Here is an 18,696-nt window from a genome sequence, read left to right on the forward strand (position 1 = left end):
ATCAACATACATTATGCAGAAGATCTCAATAATATGAAATTTCATATATTTACATTAATACATAATTACAGGAGTTTAGAGTTACAATCCATACTAATACAAAATGCAAAATACAAAAGGCTCCCAAAATCCTATGTCCTACCATATGCACTGCAGGTGTGAGGTGACTCGGGACTTCGGATGCAAATCTGAAGGCTCACCTGGTCTAATATCTGCTGGGCTCCCCAGCTAGGTCTCCAGTACCTGCGCGTGGCAAAAGCAAAGCGCTAAGCAATTCTGCTTAGTGGTGACAATATAAAATAATATAAAATAACATAAAATAAAACGAATATGCAGAATGTGTGTTTGCATTTTTGGTAGGCTTAACTTCTGATATTATTTGCATTATTATTCGATTAAAATTTAGTAAGGTTTATTATCATTGTTCGAGTAACCCATACTAGTTGACTGGACTGGATAAACAGGTAAACTGGCACTGGGTACTAAGTACCTCGGACCATCACACCATCGGTCATATTGTGTCTCTCGATATGCAACCGAACAGCTAATAAGCTGTAATAATTATCAGGGTTAAACCCATGTGTAATAATTCAAATAACATAGCCAAGAGCTATTATGTCACAGAATGGCATGAGAAAGCCATGAAACACGGAATGGCATGAAGCCATATGCAGTACTGCTAACAGAACCCTATTGGCATGCCAAGCTATCCAAACCAATCATGTTAGGTACACTAGGGCATATTACATTTTTAAGTTTTACAATTTTTGAATTTCAAGTTTTGTTGTTACTATTCACTTCATTAGTCAACCAAAATATTGACTTTTGCATAGACAATAGGTACATTGGTTTTAATACTCCCAACATACCACATTTTGCATTCAAAATTTGTTGGTATTGGTTGCCAATACCATTTCTAAGTTTAATGTTAATTGAGCAGAATTTTCAGTTTTCATACCTTATTTTTACTGTTCCATTGGTCATTTTTGCAGTGGGAATTTGGAAAAATGATCAACATGAAAGTTGTTTCTTATTTTGTCTAGTTGAATTTTCTTTTTTGATTCACTCCATTTGGAGTTTTGTAGCTTAAGTTAGGGTCCAAAAACCACAACTGGCCGGATTGAAATTTTTCTGGACTGACCATATCTATAGTGCAGTGAACAGTGACTGCAACTCACTTGTTGGATAGGTTCTGGTAATAATTTGGGTTAGGTTTCTTCATGAAAGTTGTTGGTCTATATCTCAGCTTGTTGCTGGTAAAATTTCAGGTCAATTGGACCATTCTACACTGAATTATGGCCAAATGACCAAAAACTATTTATTTGGTCATTCTGTAGAAACAGACTGCAGGTCACCTGGATTAGGGCAAGCTTTTGGTCCACTTGGTTTGGTTTTATGGGCATGGTTTCTTCACCAAAGTTGTGCCATTATGTGTCTAGTTTCATGTACAATTGGTCTTGCACCAATTGAACCTCTACAATTCAAGTTATGGCTGCCCAAACCTGTTGGACTCATGTCCAATTTTGCAGGTCACCATGGGCAGCCACACCAACTGCAATTCCCACTAATCAAACCACCTCATTTCTTATTTACACATAATTAAATGGTCACTAATTGACCATTAAAACTCACTTTCATCATTACATGATCAAAGTCTCTATTTTATACCCAAACCCAAACCCTAACATCTCAAATCATGCATTTAACTTGCATTTCATCAATCCACTTAGTGGGTACATATTGTGGGCTGCCATGATGGTCTTTTAACTTCATTAAGCTCAACACAATCAAACCCTAACCATGGATGCCAAAAAATATGGAATAGCATACAAGTGGTTTTTAACAAATTTCCTTTGAAATTTACACTCATTTAAAGTCCTTAACATGAATTTAAAATAAAATCCATGTTTAGGTCACTAACCTCAAAGGAGTGAGATTTTCCCACTTGCTAAAGCTCTTGTTTTCCTCTTCTTTTTGCTTCCAAAAGAATCACCAAGATGTAAGAGCAAATTTTTGTGTTGCTGGGTTAGGGTTTAGTTGGGTAAAAGTGGGAGAAATCAAGCTTTCAAAAGCTTGCTAATAGGTGACCATGGTGGGGAGGGTGGCGGCATGAAGAAGAAGGAGAGAGGAGGTCTGATTTTTTTTTTCTAGCCCATTTGGCCTCTTTTATATATGTTTATGCCATGTGTCAAGATTGGGTTGGTTGGGTGAGTTTTAATGACATCTTGATGATGTCATTAATTCATTTTTTTTTATTTTCTCTCCATTTCTTATCTATTTGATTGCAATTAAATTTTTGACAATATTTATTTATATTTTATGTTATATAAATTATTTATTTAACTAGACAAGTTGGCCCAAAGATCATCTCTGAAGACGAAATGACCAAAATGCCCTCCGTTTGGCTTAACGGGCCAAAATTATCTGTACCGATTGAAAAATTTTTCTAAGTATTTTCTTGGCATTCTAATGCCATAAGAACCTCAATGACCCTTCTCTGGAGTCCCAAAAATTATTTTATAATTTTTTCTAAATTTTTTTCTTATTAATATTTGAGTTAATTTTTGGTTCCTTACTTTAGTTTAAATATTTTTCTAAACGTTCTATCTGTCCGGATCGACACTGGTCACCGGAACAGTAGACTATACGGACTAGCTAAAATGAGGATGTTACAAGAATGGTAATCAATGTCAACAAATTTGACACTCAAAATGTGGTATGTGAGTGCATTTAGGACCAACATGCCTATTAAACATGAAAAAGTCAACATTTTGACTTGAATAGTATAATGAATAGTAATCCCAAATTACCAAACTCAAAGAATTTCATTTTAAGCAAATTTAAGGGTACAATTAAGTATGCATGAAATTAATTGTTGAAATAATTATAAGACATGATACTGAAACACTATAAATTATATGTTTCAGTTGAAAAAGAGACTGGGAAGGAAGATAAGGAAAAGTGAGTCAAGGCCTGGAGGCGACTCATACAAGGTTTGTGCACAATACCTTTTCAATTTTGATTTTGCTATGAGAAAATTTATTTGAATATATTTTGACATAATTTATGCTGAATAATGACTTGAGAAATGCTGTGTTGCCACTTTGTGAATTGAAATTTGAAATGGGAATTTATTTAATGTTTGAATGAAATGTTTGAATAACTTGATTTTAAATTGGTTTGGATTCACACTTAGCATGATAGTATCATTGTGTTCCTCCTCTGTTTACGGGGTTGAGATCGATTATATTCCTCCCTCTCTGGCTTGCCAGATGAGTACTCATATAGCTAGTTAGCCACCTCCCTCATTGATTTCGATTAGTGGGGTTGAGATTGCTTTTTCATGGTGTACAACATGGTATTGATCGAAAATTTTGTATCATGACCTAAGTTGTGTATGGATTGACAACACTGTGATTTATAAATTATTTTGACAAAATGGTATTATAAAAGTTGACTTGAACTTTATGAATTATATTGTACAATGGTTTAAATTTGTGTTTATGGATGTATGTTTTGATATTCAATATCTTTAAATTTTTACTGTGCACTACTGAGTATAAATTACTCAGCGATAGCTTTTATTTACTGTCGCAGATAGGGGTAAGGATAAAGCAGCAGAGTGAACTGCTAAGAGGACAGGGGAGCATACTTGGAGATTTTGTACGGGTATATTGTTTATACCCTTGTAGTTACTTTTGATGTAATTATTTATGGTTATATGTATCTTTTAAATTTGTCGAGCAGTTATACAGTCGATTTGTAATGTTATTGCTTTTGTTTCCTTTTCTGTAAATTATGACTCTTGTATATATTTTTGAATGAAATGAAATAAAATTGGTGTTTTTGTTGTAATTGTGTTGAAATTGAATTGAGAAATTGTGAACTTTTGGATTGATTGGAAATTGATTGGAAATTATGTTGAGTTGAGAATTGTTGGTGTTGGATTGAGAAAAATATATTGAAATTGCCTTCTTTTCAGATTTTTGAAAAACTATTTTCTACAGCCGGCACTCTGCAAAAATTTTTATAAAATTTAAGAAAAATTTTCAAAAGGTCAAAATTACCAAAATTTTTACACCTAACATAATTTGAACTTTAATGCTTTTTAACAATGGCTAACATCACTTTCAACTTAAAATGAATTGAAATAGGTAAAAATCCCTTGTAGTGTATTTAATGAGTTATCGGTAGACGAAGTTCAATAATTCATTAAATATACTACGGGATCATGTGATGCCTTATGAAGGGATAAGGTGTTGCACCAATATAATGGTGTTGTTGAAATAAAAAAATAGAACTTTTTAGATATGGGGAGGATTATATTAAACGAATACAAGTTGCCTACTTATTTTTGGGCAAAAGCCATTAATACAGCTTGCTATATTTCAAATAGAATTTTGACTAAACCTTTTTTTAAGAAAACCTTTATGAGCTTTTGAATGATAAGAAACCTAAAGTTGGCTATTTTAGAGTATTTAGTTGTAAATGTTTCATTCTAAATACCAAGGATAATTTAGATAAGTTTGGCTCCAAGACGAATAAAGGCATATTTTCAGGGTACTTTACTTCTAATAAAGCATATAGAGTATTCAATAAAAGAACTTTAGTTGTTCAGGAGTCAATGCATGTTGTATTTGACAAAACTAATCTCTTTGGTCCTAGAAAAGATGTTTCTTGTGATGATGATATTGTAGGTAACCTTAAAGAGTTGACCTTTAAAGATTCTTAATCTAGTGGAGATCAAGCTCAACTCAAGTAAGATCCTTTGAAGGCATTAGGAGATGAAGTTGAGCTCCAAGAGCAACAAGGACAAATAGTTCCATATCAAGGAGTCAACAAAACTTGCCTAAGGATTGGACCTTTAAGAAGGATCATCCCAAGGATCAAATCACTAGTAAACCTTTAAAAGGGGTAACAACTAGATCCTCCTTTTGAAATATATATAATAGTCTTGCATTCATTTCACAAATAGAGCCTAAGTCCATTAATGATGAAGGTTGTGTGCTTGCTATGTAAGAAAACTCAACCAATTTGAAAGAAATAAGGTTTGGACCTTAGTTCCTAGGCCTAAGAACCATTCATCCATATGTACCAATGGGTGTTTAAAAGTAAGCTAGATGTAGATGGCAATATAAATAGGAATAAGGTTAAGTTAATAGCCAAAGACTGTAACTGTAACACCCTTATATGTATAGTTTTGTGCATCTCATTGTTCCGGTGACCGGTGTCGGTCCGGATAATTAAGAGGATTAGAACTATATTGAAGCCATCTAGAAAAGCCCTGAACAAAAATAAATAGCAATTACATGAAGGTAAAAAGAAAATAAAGGAAACAAAGCATAATGGGTTAAATAAGCCAGGGGTCATAGAGATGGGTGACCGCACCGGAAAGTGACTGCGAGATCAGTCAAAACCCTAATTTCGTACGGGGCATTGTGACACTGCAGGCCTAAGAATTATTGCGAAGATAGTAGAAATGTGAAAATCATAGAAAAAGGTAGAGAACTAGATTAAATAATTAGATTAGGGTTCCGAAAGAAATATAGAATTATTGGTAAACTGGATCAGACCGGCGAGGGGTAAATTGGTCAATTCACCCTTAGAGGTGACTCTTGGCCTAACTGTCTAATAAAATGTGAGAAATTAAAATTGTGAAATATATAATTAAATTGAAGAAGTGAGGAAAAAGAAAGGAAAAAGAAAAGAAAAGAAAATTAAAAAAAAATAATGACATCATAAAGTGACATAAGCATGACACAATAAGGGATTTTAATTTAATTAAATTAATTAAGTTATTTTGAGATAAGTTAAAAGAGATAAACATAAATTAAAAAATTGAAAAACACTGTCTTCTTTTTCACCTAACCAAGCCGCCCCACTTCTCTCACCTCTCTCTCTCATTTTTCTTCTTTCACCATGAAAGCTTATTTCAAGCTTTCACAACCCTAAAAATTTCCATCAATTTCATAACTCTCTTAAGAAAAACTTATCCTTGTGTCTTGATTTGGAGATTTGAGCAAGAAAAAAAAAGAGGAAATTGAGAGATTGAAGCTTTGGAAATTCACAAATTGAGGTAAGTCCTCCTTTCCATTCAAATTGAGTATTATGCATGGAGATGAAGTTGAATGAGTAGCAATTTACATGAGAAATTGAAAAATTCATGCATATATGAAATCCATAAATTTTGGTCACCTTGAGTATACTTAGGATTAGATGGAATTTGATGAAACTAAAAGTGTTAGCGAGCTTGATGGAATGTGTAAATGAGATTTATATACTTTGATTGCATGAGATGTAACAATTAGTGAATTAGGGTTCTTGACCCTTAGGGTTTTAGGGGGAAAATATGAGAATTTAGTAAATTGATGTACTTTGACCTAAGTGAGGTTTAAAATGGTTATTGGTGTAATTTAGAATGTGTTTGAATGGTTAAAATTGAAATGGGATTGTGAATGTGTGATGTTCAATTATAGATAGCTTGACCATTACCCATTCAAATAGGTATAACTGGAAATTGGTTGCTCCAATTGGAAATGAAAATTAAGACATAATGCAACAATTTTGGTGAAGAAATCTTGCCCTAAAACTGAACACAAAGTGGTGTAAAATTAGGTCAAATCTGGGTAAGGCACACTGCCACTGTACAGAAATGATCAAATGAATAGTATTTATTCATTTGGCCATAATTTGGTCTAGGTAGGTCCAAATGACCTGATTTTTAAGCCATTAGAAAGCTATGACATAGTAATACAACTTTTATGAAGAATACAAACTCAAATTCTGCCCATAACCAAGTCAAATTATCAACCAAATTCGGTTTCTCAAAACTGCCAGAACCAAATTTGGTACCCAGAATCTGGGTTTGGACCAATCTGGCCAGCCTTAGAAAAATAGACATAACTTGGGCTACAAAACTCTAAATGGAGTGATTCAAAAAGGAAATTAAAGCTAAGACATTAAGGAACAACTTTGATGAAGGACATTTAACCAAAATTCCATTGTAGACAGAACAATGGAACAGTAAAATCTTGTGACCCAAAACTGAATTTTTAGGATTTTACTTTGGTAGTTTGGAAATTTAATTGGCAATCCATGCCAACAAATTTAACACCCAAAATGTGGTATGTGAGTGCAATTAGAATTAATAAACTTATTAAGTAAGGAAATAGTCAACATTTTGACTTGAATAGTATCATGAATAGTGCCATTATACACAAAAAAGCAAAGGACCCAAATTTATAAACCGTAATGAGTAGGAAAAGTATGCAAAGAAATTATTAGAATTTAATTATTAGAAATGGATTGAATGGATGCCTAAAGCACTATAAATTTATGTGTTTCAATTAGAAAGGGATATTCGAAGAAAAAATAAAAATTGGAGTAAATTAAGTCAACAAAAGATGTTTGTGCACAACTAGTTTTAAATTGTTCATGTTTTGCATATTTTATTTGATTAAATGATTTAGTTTCTTTATGTATTATGTTTACTAATTATTGAATTTATTTCAATGATTATTGAAATGTGTTATGGTATGAATGAGTTTAGTTTTGGAAAATGAAATTAGTTATAATTTTATTTTGTTATGAATTGAATGAAACTGGCTTCGGAAAAATTTTGATTGAAATACGTTTACATGGTTTACATGGAAAATTTGATTTGAAAAATGGTTTATACTTAACATGGAAAATGGATTAAATATGTTTTAAATTATGATGGGCATAAAAAAAAAATTATTGGATATTGGAATTGACTTTGAATTGAATTGTATTGTGATTTATGCTCACAAAAAGGACAAAGAGATTCATGATGTGTTTTATATCTCACTATAGATGCTTGACTAGGTTATTACCCATCCCTCATTTGTTGAAGAGACACTGGAGTTAGCTTTATTTTGATTACCATGGTACGTGCACATGCTTAGATTCTCCTCTTATTAGAGGTTAGATCTAAGTTTCTCATGGCCCTTTCAGAAGTATTGTAATGTGCGCGATGATTAGATCTCTCCGACCATAGGGAGTTAGAATCGCTTTGAAGATGACCCTTACGAATTAGTCCGACATAGTTAGTGAGATAAAGAATGATTTTAGAAAGTGAGAAATGGTGATTTTAAACTGTTATTTGAGTAAAATTGATTTGAAAGAGACTATTTATTTTGTAATAACTATTTTCATAGTTGATGTGTAACACCCCTATTTGCATAGCCTGGTATATTTCACTATTCCGGTGACTGGTGTCGGTCTAGACAATTAAAAGGATTAGAACCACACTTAAGACAATTAGATAAGCCCTGAACACAAATAATTAGTAATTATCAATTAGCTAAGTATAAATAAGAAAAAAAAAACATAAGAAGTTAAATGAGCCGAGAGTTACAGCGATGGGTGACCTTCTTGGAAAGGATTGTAAAGTCAATTTAAACTCAAATTTCGAATCGTAAAATGTGATGCTGCGGTCCTTAGGACTATTACGAACACAGTGGAAAAGAGAAAATCGTAAAAAAGAATTGTTAAGCCAGTCAAATAATTAGGTAAGAGATCTGGAAGAAATATTAAATTATTTGCAAACCGGGTCGAACAGGCGAGGGGCAATTTAGTTAATTGACCCCTAGAGCTGACTTCTGACCTAACTATCAAATAAAATTGGAGAAAAGAAAATTTTGGAATCGGAAATTAAATTAAAGAATTAGTGGAAAAATAAACAAAAAAAAAAAGAAAAAGGAAAAGTAAAAAGTGATGACATCTTGCATGATGCAATAAACATTATAATTAAAAATTAAATTTTGGATAATTATTGGTCTTCCATAAGGATTAAAAACATAAAAGAAAGAAAAAAAAAATGAAAAAAAAGTCCATCTTCTTCAACCAAGCCGTGAGCCCTCTCTCTCCTCCCTCCCTCACCAAAAATCCTCCATTGAAGCTCACTTTTGAGCTTGAAGAACCAAAAACCTCACCATAGAAAATTATCCTACCATGGTTAAAACTTGTTTTGGCAACTAGAAACGGAGATTGACGAAGCAAGAAAGAAGAAAAAGAGAAAAAACTTAGTGATTGAAAATTCTGCATAAGGTTAGTAATTCAAACTTCAAACTTTTAGTTTAATTATTGTATTTATAGCTTAATGAACTTAGAAATATGGTTAAAATGAAATGAAAACAAGTGTGGAGGACTAGGCATGGATTTCGACCAGCTAGGGTTTGAGATGGGAATGTATGAATTTGATTAAATTAAATATGTTAGTAAGCTTGTATGAGTGGTGAAGTGATGTTGGTATGCTTTGAATTAGTTAAATGTAACAAAAATATGAATTAGGGTTTGGACTTAGGGTTTTGGAAGACAAAAATTAGAAAATTGGTCAAATGGTGTGTTTGACCTAGTTTGAGCTGCAAAATGGTCATTTGTGACCAATTGTGATATGTTGGAAGTGTTGGAATTGAATGGAAATTTGGATTGCTTAGGGCCATTATGCAGGCAGCAGGACCAAGGTCCCTTTCAGGGACCAAAATTGAAAATTTATCAATCCAATTGGTGTGAAGCCAATTGGGAATGAAACTAGATACAAAATGATACATTTTTTTATTCAGGAATCATTCCCAAAAAGTGACTAAAACCTAGTGAACAAATTGGCCAAATTCAGACTTAGGTATTCTGCCCTGTACAAAAATAACCAAATGAACAGTGTTTGTTTATTTGGCCATAACTTGGGCTAAGCAGGTCTAAATGATCTGAAATTTTACCAGTAGAAAGTTGAGATATAGACCTAAAACTTTCATGAAGAATACTAACTCAAATTATGCCCTTAACCAAGTCATTTAGCCACCAAAATTTGGTGACCCAAAAATGCCAGAACCCAGAATTTGCCCAGAAAATCTGGGTTAGACCAATCCGGTAGCCATGATTCAAATAGCTATAACTTGAGCTACAAAACTCCAATTGGAGTGATTCAAAAAGGAGAATAAAGTGAAGACAATAAGAAATAATTTCTATGAAGAAAACTTAGCTAAATTCTAACAGCAACATAACCAATGGAACAGTGCAACATAGAATACCAAAACTGAAAATTTACAAATTTGCCTAAAAGACTTAGAATTTGAGTAAACAATCAAAACCAACAAATTTAGTAACCAAAATGTGGTATGTGGGTGAAATTGGAATTTCCATACCTATTAAGCATTAGAAAGTCAACAAATTGACTTGAATAATGTAGTAAATAGTAACCCCGAAAACACAAATTTTAAAGAACGCCAAGTTTAGCATATTAAAGCTAGGTAAAAGTAAATTTGAATTTATTTTTGGATTTATGATAAGTTATGATACTGAAACACTGTGAAACTGTATGTTTCAGTGGAAAAGAATACCAGAAAAGAACCCGAGGTGTTGAGTCAAGGCCAAGAGGCGACTCGTGTAAGGTTTGTGCACAACATAGAATTTCTGTAAATTTTCTTATGCACATTGTTTTGGAATGAATTGAAATATTGAATTGTGACACCATTGTCTTGAAATGTTTACTATGCCTTTGATTTAAATTGTTGAAAAATTAATTGTTTGTGTCTGAAATGACAATAACTGTTTAGTAAATTGTTAAGATTGTTTTGAAACCACAGTGTCATGACCACATATTTGAATACCTCACTAGCATGACTAGTGGGGGAAATCAGTTTCGAATTTTGATTCCTTCTCTGGCTGAAGTGTTGAGGTGTGTGCCAGTAGAGGAAGAAAAAGAATGGGTTCCCATATATTTGAGCTAGCTAGCCTTGTGATGTGACTTCTCCTTAGCCTCTGGCTATTGAGATGATATTTGTTTCAAATGGCATGATATAACTGTGTGTTTTTATGGAATTTGTTTTGAGACTTTTGAAATGAAATTGTTTAGATTAAAATCTTATAAATCATGTTTTGAATTTATATCTCATGTTCAGTTTAAGTTTTGAATGAATATGTTTTAAATTCCGCATAATGATTATTTTAGTGTGTTGTGCACCACTGAGTCCTAGTACTCAGCGATGGCTATTATTGCTATCGCAAATATAGAGACTAGAGGAGTAGCAGAGTGAGCTGCTGAGGATTATGGAGCCACCTTCCCTGAAGTTTATCGGGTACATTTTATACTCTGATTGTAAAAAATTATTTTGATGTATGTAATGTATGTAAATGTAGAAAATGGTCATGAGCAATTGCATAGAGTTGTATAAAGCTTGTAATTAATTTTGGTTTGGATTTTTCCTAATGTAAATTTTTAGAATGGTGTATCTAAATTGTTTTATCTTTATTGAAATATGAATGAAAGTATTTTGTTTTAATTTGATTGAAATTGAATTATAGTATTTTGATGATGTTGAATTTTGGAAATTGAGAAATGATGTTGAAATTGGTTGAGATGGATGTTGAATTGATGAAGTTGTTGAGATAAATCTTTGGAAGTGCTTTTTATAGGTATTTGAAGAACTGTTTTCTCAAAATACAGATGGCACTCTGCCGAAATTTTTATAAAATTTACGAAAAAATAAAATGGAACAAAAATTTTAACTAGTTTTCAAACTCTAATTAAATGTTTTAATACCTAGTAGAAAATGCTCACCACTTATGAAAGTAAGAAAATTATTTTAAAATCTCTTGTAGGGTACTTAATGAGTTATCAGTAGGTGAAGTTCGGTAGTTCATTAGGTATTCTAAGGGATCATGTTATGCCTTACAGAGGGGTAATGTGTGACATGATGGAATTGTTTCAAATGATCAATTATGATTGGAAAAATTTTAATTTGTTGACTAAGGTCACTTAATTATTTGATTTGTACCATTGAAAATATTGACTTGATTTTATGATTTTTGAAGAAATCAACATTTCTAATTTTTGTTTTGAATTGTCACCGTATATATATTTTTTATATATACTTTAAATTATAGTTGTGTACTACTGAGTTCATCACTTAGTGATAGCTTTGTATGCTATCACAGGTGAAAGGACTATAGAGCAGCTGAGTAAGATTTCTTGAAGATTCATTGGGATTAGCTCCGGGTATATCATAGGTATACGCTTGTACGTTAGATTTTGATGTATGCATGTAATTATATGTATATAATTTATTTGAGCAGTTGCACAAAAACTTTTGTAATATTATTTTGGGTATGTAATTAAAATGCAAATTATTGTAATATTAGTTTGAGATTTTATTTACCTGTATATTATTGTAATATTAATTTTATTACCCTAATAAGTATGATATTCAAATTTATTCCTGAGTTTTGAAATCTATGTATGGTTTTCCTTATAAAAAGTATGGCTTGAAAATTGAATTGAGTTGATTGTGTTGAATTGGGAGATGAAAATGATTTGTATTAGAGCTGTGGCTGAGTAAAAATATTGGGAGTACTTTTCTTTTCAGGTTTTGAAGAACTATTTTCTCAAAATACAGCCGGCACTCTGCCAAAATTTTAAAAAATTTTCGTAACATCAGATTTTAATCGAGGATTTGATCCATGACCAAAATTTCAATTAAAGGCTTTTTAATAAATATTCAACTTTCCCACCACTATAAAAATGATAGGAAATTGTTTTAAAATCCCTTGTAGTATATTTAATGGATTACCAGTAGGTAAAGTACGGTAATTCATTAGGTGTACTATGGGAGCATGTCATGCCTTACGAAGGGGTAAGGTGTGATAATAACCAAGAGGAGGGCATTAACTATGATGAGACTTTTGCCCCCATAGCTAAATCAGAAGCCATTAGAATCTTGCTTGCATATGTATCATATGTGAATTTTAAACTTTTTCAAATGGATGTGAAAATTGTTTTTTTAAATAATTTAAAACAAGCTCCTAGAGCTTGGTATGAAAGGCTTAGCAATTGTCTCATACAAAATGGTTTTTCAAAAGGAAAGGTTGACACAACCTTTTTGTCAAAAATCATGAAAATGACATCCTTGTAGTGCAACTATATATTGATAATATTATATTTGGTGCTATTAATGAGTGTTTATGTGAAAAGTTTTCTAACACTATGAAGACTGATTTTGAGATGAGCATGATGGGAGACCTCAAATTCTTTCTTGGGCTTCAAATCAAGCATGCTAAGGATGAAATCTTCATCAACCAAGCCAAGTACACCAAAGAGTTGATCAAGAGATTTGGAATAGAGAATAACAAGCCAAATAAAACTCCAATAAGCACAAACATCAAGCTTGACAAGGATGAAAAAGGAAACTGGTTGATGAAAAGCTTTATAGATGTATGATTGGTAGTCTTTTATATCTCATGGTTAGTACATTGGACATTATGCTTTCTGTATGCTTGTGTGCATGTTTTTAACATAAATGTATTATTTAATTTGTGTTCCTGCTTGGATGCCAACTTTGCCAAAAGCATCCTTGATAGGAAGAGTACCTCGGGTACTTGCCAACTCTTATGACACTTTTTAGTTTCTTGGTGTAGTGAAAAATAAAACTCAATTGCATTTTTAATCGCCGAAGTCGAATATGTGGCGGCGGATCTTTATGGTAGCTAAGTTTCTTAGATTAAATAATAATTAAGAGACTTTAAGGTGTCTTTTAATCACATTCCTATAAAATGTGATAATACAAGTGCAATCAATTTGACCAAGAACCTTATTCAACATTCTAAAACCAAGCATATAGACATAAGACATCATTTTCTTCTTGATCATGTGTTAAATGGTGATGTTGCTTTTGAGTTTATGGATAAAAACAACCAACTGGCCGATATCTTTATAAAACCCTTGTGTGAAGATAGATTTAATTTCATTAAAAGAAAGTTGGGAATGCTTAATGGCCACGATGTTTGATTGTGTAGTGTTTTTATGTCTATGTGTGATTCATTTTTTTTTTGTGCTTATAATTCCATAATTTGTTTGAGGCAAGTTTATAGTAGTTAATTCTTTTTGTATTAATGTGTCATACTTACTCTTTGTTTTTTGATGTTTATTGTGTTTTTTTTTTTTTAAATCTTAAAAATTTTCTTGGAATATTTTTGGGTTTGTGAATTTTAAATAAGATAGAAATTTTTTTAATGTTTTTTTTTCTCAATTTTAAGCCTCTAAGTTTTTTTTTTTAATTTTTTTTATTTTTTTAAAGGAGAGGGTTTTTAAACAAATTTTGGCTTTGGAAGTTTGCCTTTGATTTTTTAGGCAGAATGCTTTTCGGCAGCTAAAACTCTTAAAGCTGTTTATTTCTTTTTAGGTAGAATCAAAAGTGGCAGCTGAAACCTCAAGTTTTGATAGCCAAAACCTCTTAAAACTTGTTTTTGAAAATCGAGTAGTGAGGGTTGCGGTAGTTGAAACTCCACCTTTTAGCAATCAAACTTGGATTTAAAAAAAAAAAAAAAAACTCAAATCCATTTTCGACAATTCACTCTTCTCTCTCTCTCTCTCTCTCTCTCTCTTCTTTCACCTAAAACTCTATCCTAACTCACCTTTCTCAAATTTTCGCTTACCAAAACCCACCAAAGACCTTTTCAATCCTCTTTTCTTTCCAAAATCTTGGTTTTAAAATGTCAACGTATTTAGATGAGTTTCTTTGACATTTTTAGGGTTTCAATTTCTCTTAGTATTTCTCTTAAATTTTTGTGATTTCTTTTAAAATTACTTGTTATAAACCTATTTTTATACTCTTTGACTATTGCTTAGTGTGTTGATTGCTAATATTTTGTAGTTATGGGATTTGGCTTGCTCTATTATTGTTTTCCCTCTTTTTGAGTAAGATTTTCTTACGTTCTTTGTAATTTCTATTATAGTTAGCATGTTTTCTTGTAATTGTTGTCATATCCTGAGAATTTAATTGTTGTGATTCTATTGTAATTGATCAAAATGTGTATTGTATGATTGTGTTTTTGCAATCAAATGTGAGCATTAGTGTTATGACCTGAATTAGTTTGATAAACATGTTCTTTTTTTTTTTTTCTTTTTGTGGTGCTTCTACTGATTCTACTTGCTTATGGTTATTTTTTTTGTATTTTAACTTTTTTTTTTTTAAGAAGAGTTGTCATTATACTTGTTGAGGATTGTTGATTATACGAATACAATACTGCAATACTAAATTGTCTTATGAAATGTAACATGTATTGTGAGATATATATAACTTCTTATCTGTATGAAATGTTTTTTTGGTTCTACTATAGATGTATCATATTTTCTAGCATGATATTACCCTACATGTATTTGGCTTGAGATATTTATTTAATTTCTTTGAAATGAGTTTTATCCTTGAAAGCATTGGTACATGAATACATATGTGCAAGTCTACTTGTATCTTGACTATCAATAGTCATAGTCATGCTAATCGTTCTCTTGTGTATTGCATCTATCATGTGTATAAGGAATTTATACTAGTATTGTTTTGTTGAACTTTTTTCCTATTATTATTTCTTGCACTTTATTTCATTGAATCTTTGTGGCTATTCTATTCTATTCTATCTTTTCCTACTCATGTAACTTTTGTGTAAATTAAAGTTATGATATTAAAAATTCCATGACTTACAAACTTATGCTGTTGATTTGTGATACTTTTTTTTTTGGTTAAAATTGTTTTGAGTTCATGTTAAATTAGTTTGACCTTAATTATGACACTTTTGCTCAACCCATACATAGTCTTATCAAATCCTTTTGTTTGCGTTTATTATAAGCTATGTTCTTTGTGGTGCTGCTATGGGTTATAATACTCAAAGTTAAGATGCTCTTGAACTGAATATTTATGTTTGAGCTATATTGCTTAAAGTTGAGTATGGGGTGATCTTTCAGTGTTTTTAACTTATAAATTGGCACATGTCTGTTCCTTTTATACATGTTATGCCCTTTTCTTGTCTCTCTTGTTAGTTTCCCCCCTATACACTTTTTCTTATCTTTATGGGTCAAAAGAGGGCTAGTGGCAAACAATATAGGAGAGAGTCTAGTGAAGGTCCCTAGTCTACCCAAATCCATCTTGTAACACCCTCCCGGTAACAACTCCGTATATTCTACTGTTCCGGTGACCGGTGTCGGTTCGGACAGCTAGAACGTTCGGAAAAATATTTAAATTAAAGCGAGGAACCAAATTAACTCAAATATTAATAAGAAAAATTTAGTAAAAATTTCAGAAATAAAATACAACCAAGTCAAATGAGCAGGTGCCCAAGCAATGGGTAACCAGAGAGAAGTTGCGGTTCTCGCAACGAGGAGCCCTAGACCCGGGGAAAAATTCATAAAATAATTTTTGGGACTTCAGAGAAGGGTCATTGAGGTTCCTATGGCATTAGAATGCCAAGAAAATACCTAGAAAATTTTTTCAATCGGTACAGATAATTTTGACCCGTTAAGCCAAACGGAGGGCATTTTGGTCATTTCGCCTTCAGAGACGATTTTTGGCCGACTTGTCCAGTTGAGTAAATAATTATTATGACATAAAATATGAATTAATGTTGATGAAAAATTAATTTGAAGTTAGTAGAAGAGAAAAGAAAAGAAAATACAATAAAATGCCAATTATGACATATTATGAGGTCATTTAAAATTGTCCACCAATCACAATTAAGTAACCATCAAATTAACTAATAAAAAGAGTCAAAAGAGACCAAAGAATTAAAAAGCAAACAGCAGCCCTTCTTCTCCTTCATGAAAACGTAACCCTCTCCCTATCTCCCTCCATTGATTTTGCAACCAAGCTCCCTTTCTCCCTTTGTTACCCCACTAAACCCTAAACCCCTTTCATTAAAACTTGTCCACTCATCTTGGGAGAGTGATTGGCAGCTAAGAAAAGGAAAGAAAGTGAAGTTTTGAGTTGGGAAATTCTGCCCTATTCAAGGTTAGTGCCTATTTACACTTAAATCTCTTTTAATTCATGTTAAAGACTTAAAGTGAGTAAGGTTTTGTGAATTAAATGAATGGAATCTATGTATATGGACCCCATGAATTTCGGCTGCCCTAAGGAAGGAATAAAGGTGGAGTGTTTTTGATGGTTTTAATGGACTTAGAATGAATTAGAGATTGTGTTTAAGGTGTATATACACATATATAATGAATGGAAGTGCTTAATTAGGTGTATGTGTGAATTATAAGGGAAAACTAGGGTTTTGAGAAGTGAAAATTTGACTTGGCTTAGGAAATTATTAGAGAACATTTTAATGGTCAATGAGTGACCATTTTAGGTAAGTTGACCACAATTTGGACTGAAAAATAGTATGGCAAAGTGAATGTGTAGGCTGCCCTAGGACAGCAGCAGGGTGACTAAAATTTCAGTCCACTTGGACTGCCATAACTTGGGCTGTGTTGGTCCAATTGGTGTTTGGCCAATTGGACATGAAACTAGGCTTATAATGGCACATTTTTGCTGAAGAAACCATGCCCAAAAGACCAAAGCAAGAGGACCAAAAGTTGGCCCCAATCCGGACACCCTGCAACTGATTCTGCAGAATGACCAAATGAATAGGCCATAACTCACTGTAGATTTGGTCAATTGACCTGAAATTTTTACATCAACAAGTTAAGACATAGACAAGCAACTTTCATGAAGAAACCTACCCCAAATTATGGCCAGAACCAATTCAAAAATGCAATCACAGTCACTGTTCATGTTACTGTAGATATGGTCAATTCTGCAGATTGGCAATCCGGCCAGCTGTGGTTTTTGAGCCATATCTGGAGTTAAAAAACTCCAAATGGAGTGATTCAAAAAAGGAAATTCAACTAGACAAAATAAGGAACAACTTTCATGTTTGTCATTTCTTCAAATTCCCACTGCAACAGTGTTTAATGGAACAGTAAACATATGCTTCAAAAACTGAAATTTTCTGCCCTCTTGGTTTTAAGTTAGAAATGGTAATGGTGACCAATTCCAACAAGTTTTAAAAGCAAAATGTGGTATGTTGGGAGTGCCAAAACCAATGTACCTAATTTCTACCTAAAAGTCAACATTTTAGTTGACCATAGAGGTGAATAGTAACACCGAAACTTGAAATCCAAAGATTGAAGAATTTTAAAGTATCGAATGCCCTAGTATACCTAACATGATTGGTTTGGATAGTTTGGCATGCCAATAGGGTTCAGTTAGCAGTACTGCATATGGCAATATGCCATTCTGTGATTTCATGGCTTTTAGCCATTCTGACCTTGTATTGAGCTTTGGCCTTGTGCCTAATATTATTTACAGCTTGTTAGCTGTTCTGTTGCACACCGGGAGATGCCTATGTGACCGATGGTGTGACGGCCCGAGGTACTTGATACCCAGTGCCAATTTACCAGTTTATCCAGTCCAGTCGCCTAGTGTAGGTTACTTGGGGCAATCAAATGAATAAAAGTGGACAAAGATAATGAAATAATGGACATACCAATACCAAACAAAGAAATCATACACATTTTATACATACTTATTTTCTGTTATTTTCTTTTATTATATTATTGCACCACTAAGCATTATTGCTTAGCGCGTTGCTTTTGCCACGCGTCGGTACTGGAGATACAGATCGTGAGCCCAGTAGACCGCAGACTGGGTGAGTCTATCTGCGATTACGCTCGATGTCCGTGTCACCTCAACTTCTGCAGTGCATTGGTAGGACACTAGGTGTCATTTTGACATTTTGTATCTAAATTTTGATTTTCTCATATGAAATTAAACTTGTGTAATGTATATTGATGTTTATGTAAATTATGAAAATTGTATTTGTGAATGGAAAAGTAAATGTTTATTTGTGATTTATATGTGATCATCACAT

This window comes from Hevea brasiliensis, chromosome 6 (assembly GCF_030052815.1).
Source record: "Hevea brasiliensis isolate MT/VB/25A 57/8 chromosome 6, ASM3005281v1, whole genome shotgun sequence".
NCBI lineage: Eukaryota > Viridiplantae > Streptophyta > Magnoliopsida > Malpighiales > Euphorbiaceae > Hevea > Hevea brasiliensis.